This window comes from Lepisosteus platostomus, chromosome 10, assembly GCF_059453375.1.
Source record: "Lepisosteus platostomus isolate fLepPlt1 chromosome 10, fLepPlt1.hap1, whole genome shotgun sequence".
Lineage (NCBI taxonomy): Eukaryota > Metazoa > Chordata > Actinopteri > Semionotiformes > Lepisosteidae > Lepisosteus > Lepisosteus platostomus.
Genome location: NC_142620.1, coordinates 23,322,549 through 23,332,112, shown reverse-complemented (window position 1 = coordinate 23,332,112; position 9,564 = coordinate 23,322,549).

Below are 9,564 nucleotides of genomic sequence, written 5' to 3'. Positions count from 1 at the left end.
GCTCAGAAAAAGACCACCCACCCACTATCACTACCGTCTCAATGACTGTATGCCCTGTAATGTTTGCACTGTCGTGTTGTGTAACGTCTATGACCTGCACCCTTTTCTGCACTTGTCACCTGCTCCCCCCAACATCACCCCTGTATTTCAAAATGCTTATTTGCACATTAATACTGTAAGTACTCATTTATTCATTTATTTATCTATTTATCTACTTATTACACTATTTTATTCTGATTTATATACAGTACCGGCAGTATACTATCTCAACATCCCCCCCATGTGTGTTCTTCTGTGTTGTTCTGTGACATTATTCTGATTGTTCTGGTGTATTGTGTATTGCGTATTGTTCTCTATTTCTCTATTCTATTCCAGTACAGAACATAACTGGAGTCCAAGAAAAACAAAGGGCATGGTACCTAATGCTCCATTGTAAATCCATATTAGTGTGAGTGAGAGGTAGGTTCAAGTAAAAGCCTATTACTACCTCACAATTAGCTTATGACTCATTAATAAAAACCATTTACTCCACTGGTGTTTTACAGAAGGTAAGCCTCAACTTTGGAAGGACAATATTCTGAGACAAATGACATAAGAGAGAATAAGCAATAACTTTAAAATTACATGTAGAACATGTTTTGAGAAATCCTTGGTTACCAGCATGGTAGCAAGATGTAGGCACAGTGAATTATATGTAAACGTTTTCATACAATTAATTCCAGTTTTAGAAATATATGATGTGGGGAAGACCTGATCTGGATAATTCTTGTGAATCATTTAATTAATTCCACACCATATTTTTCTTTCTATATAGTATACTGAATTCTGTCATGAGTATGAAATCAACTTAAGGCTTTATTTAAACAAATAATAACGTTAAACATTTCAGGTCAGTGTGGAGGTGCTTAGCAACAACCTGTTCCACTCTTTCCATCTGAAATATTGATTTTATAATGGAAACATTAACATGCCTTTCATAAACGTTCTATAACATTTCTGCTGTAGAGGCCAGTTTGAGAGAACTGCCGGAGTCTATATATGTTTCCTTTTGGAAAGTTAACACACAGCACACAGCCCAAAAAAAGAGGAATCATTTTATAAATTGAGTAATTTAATTTGTGATTTTACATAACATTGTCAAGGAATTATGTAACAATGTACTGTATAGGAATTGTAATTTTTCCAATTTTCTTTTTTTATTGCTTTACAGTAAAATGCACTGGTTTGATACTATAAATGGCAAGACAATATAATCATACAATTCATATATACAGGTATATATAGATGTCTTCATTTTAGTAACTTTATACGAGTTATTGAATTTTATTTTAGAAACGACCCTACATCACATTGCATTCACAGTGCATCAGGTCACATTCATTCAAATAATTACATACCTGTCTATTTTTGACATGAATGACAACTGTTAATTTTGACAGCATTGCTTCAGAATCCATTGACTGCTTACCTTTCAAAGGGAATTTTAACTGCCTTCTGAAACAGAAGGATCCTGTAATGCCGTAGGTAAGATGAAGCTTGATAAAAAACGTTTTTTTTGACAAAATAAAAAGCAAGAGCATGTTTATCATCAGTTAAATCTTAAATAATTGGAAATAGTAAGTGACCACACATGATTTGCTTCCTGGAAAATTTATATGCACATAAAAATTGAAACTTTTAACTTTACCCTAAAAATGTCAAGGCTCAGTTTAGTGTACATATTGAAGTTTCTTTTAAACACAACTTGAATTTTTTCAAGCTCTGCAAATGTAACTTGTGAAAACTTTGTGAAAACAAATAAACAGCATAAGACACTGCCTAATTAATTGTTAACATTTTTATGGACTGTTCGTTTAAAAATAACACAAAATACACCTTTTCGTTCTTCTATAATGTAGAGGAAGATGAAAGCTGTATATACTGTACTTTTCAGTCTGAAGTATTATCTAATAATGTTATGTTTCAATATCTGACCATACTACTGTGATGTTTTCCCCAAACCTGTACTTAGTTGAAAGCAACCTCAGTAATACATCCTGCTGTTATTTTCCGTGCATTACTAAGTCATCTTTTTAAGCTGAAAGAACTGATAGATCCGTGGTGGAAACACCCACCCACGTTTTTCATGGTCATTGTACAGGTTGCAGCAGTATGCACTCAGGACTATGCTTTCAAATGCTTTGCCATTCGATAATAACCTCAGTGACCACAGTGTTATTTTTTCACATCTTAAGGAACTTGTGACTCATTGAAGTGTTCAAGAGCTGCTCAGTGCAAGTCTGTTAATTCAAATTGGGCCTTTGCTCTCACCAGCAGGAAAGAGATCATGTCCAAGAGAAAGACTGGTGATCCTGTAATGCCCAGCAGCCACAACAGGCGAGCAGAAAGGAAATCCCTGATAGTGTCGCACCCCAAGTTGAAAACAGGATGGAAGTTCTGTTATCTCCTTTAAGATTCCTTTGCAAGCTACTCTTTCAATTCTTTCTCATTTTCAATCAATGTGCCTTTTCCCACTTTAAATGTCTCTCACATGCCTGTCAAGGTTAACAGTCTTAAGGACAAACCAAATTTAAAGCCCGGTAACAGACTACCCACAAAGCAGGGAAGTAGGGAAAGGGGGAATTGCTGACACAGTGATAGGGCTTTAAGGGCTCCAGTCTGCTAGGTTTGTGGTTGTATAGAGATGATGGACTGGTCACCACTGGGAAACAGTAAAATACAGCATCATTCATTGGTTACATACACATGTGCACAGCATTCGAATCTTTCAGAACCAAAATGCACAATTAATATAACTTGGAAGGTTTATGCATCCGTACTGCCCTGCCCCCACATCCACAAATATCCAGACACATTCCAGTGTCTGAAATTCATGGTGGACCCAGGCATTTAAATGATTCATGTGCTGTTCAGGAGGAATTTCCTGACATTTTTTGTCTCAAGGTGTTTAATGAAAAACAAAGAAAAAAACATAGATATTGATTTATTCATTTCTCTTCCATTTGCTATTGTTAAACACAAAATGGAAAAGACTCAGTGTTTGATGCGCAGAAAGGAGTTTCCTATATATTACACCTACTGATTTTTCCCTTAGGAGGCCCAGAGGTTATCTATCTAATCTTTCAGTTTGTGCAGTTGGTCTTTCAAATGTACTTCTCTGCCAGATAATTTTTTTTTTATTTTAAATACTATACTGAATTACTATTACAGCAATACATCCTCTTAAGTACAGTTATTTTTGGTTGTCGGAGGTGCATCAGACTGATGATAAACAATTTAACTAACATGTTATAAAGATTTATGCAGTATAAGTACCTTACACACCCTTAGTATTGTTGTAATGTAACTGGGAGGGTGGGGGGGAGAACGAAGATTAGTAAGGCTTACCTTACAGTATTTGGAACAACAGTTATTGTTTGTTTGTATTTGCCTGGCTATCCTTGAGCTTGGAGTTAAGCCAAAGATGATCAAAGCGTGTCCCTTCACAGTAAATCATTAAGACAGCCATATTAAAGAATAAACATTCAACAGTGAGCAGGTCATTCCTTCTGAGGCCATTAAGCCACTCTCTATAGAAATGGATATCAGCAAAAATATAGACCAGAGACCGGAAAGGAGACAAAGGGACAACATACTGTATATCATCATAATCATTCATTTTGTCCAAAACTGTAACTCACAGAGTTCCATTTTCAAGCCAAACTGGGTACCAGATTCTTGCTAGCTAATCTAAACATTCTCGCAAGAGACCTTGCCATGTTATTTTAAGAAATTTTGATTTCCTACTGTACTTCAGTGATGCATTTTTGGAACAGGGAAAATTATTTCCATTCACCTGAGGGCATCTGTGTTTTAGAGAGGGATCCTACCCAGGATTCACCATTTTCTTCTTAGGATGCAGGTTTTCTCTCTTTGGCCTGCTAATGTGTTTTGTTTGAGATGCATTCAGGGACAGAACTCTGGAATGCTCCAAGTCTATAGATAAATTTGGGATGTTTCATAACTGTTCAACTGAAACCATATACAGTAATTTTTGTATTCCTGTTTAGTCCAGATTTATCTGGATTGCAAGATATTGAGTTCGAAAGGTAGATACTGTACTGTATATTATCATTAAGTACGGTCACCAGAACATACTGTAAAACAGTAAAATATTCTATAGAAGTTTCCAAGATACCTAAGTCATGGAGTGCTTTAAAATGTTTAATTAGTCCAAGCAAATAAACAGTTTAGTAAGACTGTATAGAGTGAGGTTATATAGTGAGGTGTGAAGAAAATGGACAGTCTATTTATAGGGGGAGGAAAGAGCTCAACTCTGCATGTGTGGTCACTTACCTCTCTCAAGAGCTTAGACAGCAGATAAAACCCCCAGTGTTCTTACAGCCATGGGGCTGTGATCTTACAACCCAGTCAATTATGTACATAAAGATACAAAATAAAAAGTTTTTTTCAAGAAATAATAATAATAAGTACACCAGAAACAACGGTCACGTACTCCATCTTGAAGCCGAACTGCTTTTTTTAGACTGATATAAAGTACAGTAAATATGCTGCTCATTTCTATTCTCCAAAGAAAAAAGGTTTTAGATGCATCTTGATACTGTACACCTTTGCCTTTGCAGAACTGTCCATTTACTGTATTTTTACAACACTCGCTATATAAAATTAGCTTTTGTAAATAGTGCTTTTTTAACAATGTAAATTGTTTCTTGAATACCACAGAACTAATCATGATACATGAGACATTTAGCAGAACTTTGTGTTTTCAGGATAAACTGAATTACCCTTGCTTGGCTGGTTGACAACCTGAGGAAACAGTTTGTTGAACCCTGATGGAAGGCCTATTGTCTGCTTTAGAAATAGTTTCATACCTTCATAAATCTAGGGAGAGACAGCAAATTCTATTTAATTATGCATTATGATTTGTGCTTCAGCACTGTCATGATTAAAAGTCATTAAAAGGATAATATTTGTCTCAATAACACAGCATTGAACATCCCACCCTTTTAGAAAGAGTAAAAATATCTGTGGATTCTATAGAGTTTAGTAGATGTATGATCTGCAGTTACAAACACATTTGTCTAATATACCACATTCCAACGTAACTACTGCCATTCACTTTTATCACAGACAAGCAATATTGCTTACACTTTTGCCCAGCCACTGAGAAACAAGAAGGGATTTTCCTTTAAAAATCACAAATGGGTATCTCTCATTTACAGTATATGAGGGAGAAATGGCATTTTCTGCCAGTATTGTTTGTATAATGGCTTTTAGCTTATGTCAGGCATGCAGTTATCATACCTGTTACCAAAAGGTACTTTTGAGCACATTTAGTAGAAATGTCATTATAAATCTCCCACAATCACTTATAGCTGCCATTTTCTGAAGTTTGGTGTTGCTTGCTGAATTTCACAAGGATGACTTCAGCCTCTGCTGTGACGTACTAATTTATGAGTTTTTCAGTAAGTGCCGAACCAAAGTGCCCATCCAGGTAAAAATTATTACATATTACGCAGATGATATGGAGTTTAAAGTCTATGCTTGCTAGTGTTAGTATTTTAGTAACTCCAGTTTGAATGCTAAATCATAAACATCACGCTGTTTCTTAATCTTTAAAGAACCTATAAACCTTCCCACAGCAAAGTGAAATGTACAGTATGTAAAAAAGATTATTACAATTTATTAAAATTGTCATTCAACTTCTTTCTGGTGCACCTGTTGTTTATTTTAATATGTCTTATTTCATGACTTATGACTATTTGAATGAATATAACTTTTCAACTATGTAAATATATGATAAATACTTAATTACAAAAACCAAAAGAATAAACTACTGCACTTTCAAGGAATTTGAAAGCTGTCGAATTGTTTCATATCAGTTGCTAACTGCTTGGTTTGGATTTAGGTTGAAAGTACTTGTGGATTTTTTTGTTAGAAAGGGACCATTTTTAAACTGCCAGTTTCTGTTACATTGCTCATACTACATGAATGATTTATTTTGAAAAGCTTCATTATTAGTTTCAATGGCAGTACTACTTTCTTACAGCATTCAAGCAGTGTTTACTTAGAATCGATTGCTGGAATAACTTATCACCTGTCTAAACAGTAGCACAAAATTGTTAGAAAAATGTATCCTGTCACACACCTTTCTCTTTAGGATGAGTTGAAATACACAGCTGAACACAAATATTCTTCAATACACATGCATCAAATACTGAATGGTTTATAATTCCAAAACTAAAACATACAGTATATTGTATTGTACATATAATTCATACAAATCTCATTATCAAAAAGATAAATTGCTTGACCATGAAGCAAAAATGACAGCTTTATTTTGTTGTTCCATTATTGTTAGAGGGCAATGTGTATTTGGAATGGAAAAATCCACCTATAATAATTTATATAAGAAAGAGAATTAAGCAATACAAAAAACTGTTTGTTTTTTTTAATATCAGAATTGCCCCAGTCTTTATGGTTAAAAGATTACACGGTAGTGCAAAGTCTTCAGATATGCAGAGATTTCATTTTTGTCAAAGTTTAAACAATGCTCACCCAGAGCAACGATAATAAAAAATTTAGACACTGGAACAAATTAAAAATCAACAGCAACACAATTAAGTCACCCCAACAAGAATTTCAAACTGAACAGGGACAGCAACCTACAGTATGCTGCTGTGCAGGCTTAGCTGCTTGGTATAGCTCAATTTATTTCACTATTCTTTTTCCTTTCAAAGCAGAAACACAATTCTATGATGAGCTTCCACTGGAATTGTTCAATAACGAACCCTGATAGATCTCTACAAGTACAGTGTTCAGCTTGTCAGGAAGTGTAGGGTGAGACAAAGTTAATGACAAGGATCACTTGACAATGAGTCAATTAGGTTGGATTTCATCAACACTTAACAATCGCTGTTCATGTACAATTTCCTTGAATGTTGTGATCACATCGTGATTAAGATTCTGAGTAACATGAATTATTAGATTGCCTAATGGCAAGCATGGCTGTTTCTAACCCACACAAATAACATGTGGGTTAATAATTTAATAATGCTGTATTAATAATATTCAAAGCTGTTATAGCCAGAGATAACATCCGTGGAGTCTTTGACAAAAATAATCCCTGGTGCTACTGTAGATAAATCAGGTCATGGGAGTGAACAATTATCTTATTTAAATTATTATTCCATATTATAAATATGTATGTTTTCTATTCCTACCATTGTCGTAGTCATGGGCTTTTAGATTATGTTTTTTGTTTTTTCTCCTCCTCAGTAATGAGCTGTTGTTGTAAGTGGGGAAGGGAGGGAGGTAGCAAAGTTTGTTTTAATTTTATTCTGGTTTTTAATTGCTGGTTTATATTGTTTATAAAATATTATAAAATAAATACTGTTTATTGCGATTCCTGATTGTTATTAAGATGTCTAAGACTTGAGCCCAGCTTATGTACCTTAGCTGATGTCTAAATAAACCAAATGTTGAGATGTAAATCTTAATTATTAAACTGGGGGGCCTAGTCTCATTCGTTATTATCAGCTCAGTCATACCCTGCAATGGCTCCAAAACATCAAATACTGGCTAAAGGCATTTTAGGTGAAAGTGGAACATGCCAGCTCTTTCAATGCAGTAGTTTTGTAATTTGTAATTTGTAGGTAAACAGTAAAAACAAATCTATGTGACAGTCTTAGGGCCTTTTTCTTTTAAATGCAAGGTCATACATGTCACACTAATAAGCTAAAAATCAGCCACCTAGCAGAACAGCAGAGACTTCAGTTTCCCCATAAAATCCAGATCAATCAAGAAAACTAAGTGTGAAAATGTATTTATCAGCCAGTAGTTCTTGCTGGTAAAGAGATGCAGGTATGTACAGTATGATATTGGCAGCATTCAGAAATCAGAGATCATGTTTGCATACGAGTACACATTTATACACATTATTGAAGAGTAAAATTTGTGATTCATAATATAATTACAGATTGCATGTCAAAAACCCAGAGCCTGTCCTAGCCTCCTGCATGTGCACATATTCTGAAGTCTTCGGCACTCAGAGGGACATAATGTGCTAAAAACTTGCCCATTGAGAATTCCTTGAGTGCTCTTGCCTTAATTTCCTCAAGGAATCATTTGTGAATTTTCATTCTTTGACAATTCCAGTCTTTCATTATTGAAGAGGCTGTTACATGGTCCAAACTGGTACTGTATGTGCAGAAGGCAGAGATACTGTATGCCTCAGAAAACAAAACTGTACAGGACACGCTGCATATCTGAAATACAGAATTTGGCTAAAACCATCATTTCTTAGTGCCTCATGAAGTCTGCCTTTGCTCATCTGAGCTCTCATCAGTTTCTCCAAGCAGGTACCCTGAAGGTGCTTACTGAAGGTGCTTACAGCTGCCAGCAGGTTACGGAAGTGACACAAAGTGCCCAGTTATGAGGAGCTGCAGGATACGTCCTGCATCTTGAAGAAAGGTCTCACCCGCATTTAAAGACTTTACTTAACCTATGGAACCCTGCCACCTTTGTGGAGGTTTTAATTGTGTATTACATTCAGTATTCACTTAGTATTCTTGAAAGCTGCAGGATAGTGATGCTGGACAAGAGAGGAGGAGTTACCACAAGAGCTTCCCATCTCTGCTCAGCAAGAAAAAAACCATCCCAAAACAGCCACGCAAAAAACGCAAAGTGAAAATTCTCCACTTTTAAAATGTTCCCTCTGGTTTGCTAGACTGTACAGCATGCCTCTGAAATGCAGCAAGCACCAGACTGGATGGTGTGCAGCTAGAAATATTAGGGGCTCCTCTGGTCAGCAGACAGATAGTTCTGAAATGCCCTAGGAGTGTAACTTCAATCTTTTTTTCCACTTGGACAAGCAGGTACTTCCTGTGGCATCATGGACATTGTATTAGAGTGGGCAAGTGTTTTTCCTCTTTCAGTTTTAATTGTTGGAAGGCATGCTCGTATAAGCCACAATGTTGCACCTTTTGTTAGCACAGTAGTGTGTAAAGTTCAGGCCTCTGCTTATTCTCGAGCAATGAAGAATTCTATTACCATGGGTTTTATTAAACAAGCTTTTCTAATGCCTTCTCATCTATGGAAGCAGCAGAGCAATTATGATTCTTAAAACAAATGAAAGTAGCAGATACTGTTTATCAGAGCACTTCTTTTGTCTTTTCCCAGAGTGAAGCACTCAATAAACCCTGGGAAAGCAACCCTTTGAAGACGGTACTTTCCACTTCAATTGGTGAATCAGATGGGTGAACTGTTACAGAGCTCTCCTTGCACCACAGAAAACAAGAACTGGAATGTTTCCAATAAGAAAAAAAAAACATATTTCCTTTTAAAAAGGTAGCCATTTTTTTTCTATGCACAATATCCTTGCACCTAATGAAATGCCTAACCAGGAAAAAGAAAAGGATTAGATATTTTTTTTATAAACGTAAGATACTGTAGCTTCCAAATCTCTTTTCCAAATGGATCAGCTCTAGAGCTAACTGATTGCAAGAGGAAACGTTTGACCTTTGCAGAGCTGGTGCTTCTGAAGTTAAACATGAACAAATCATT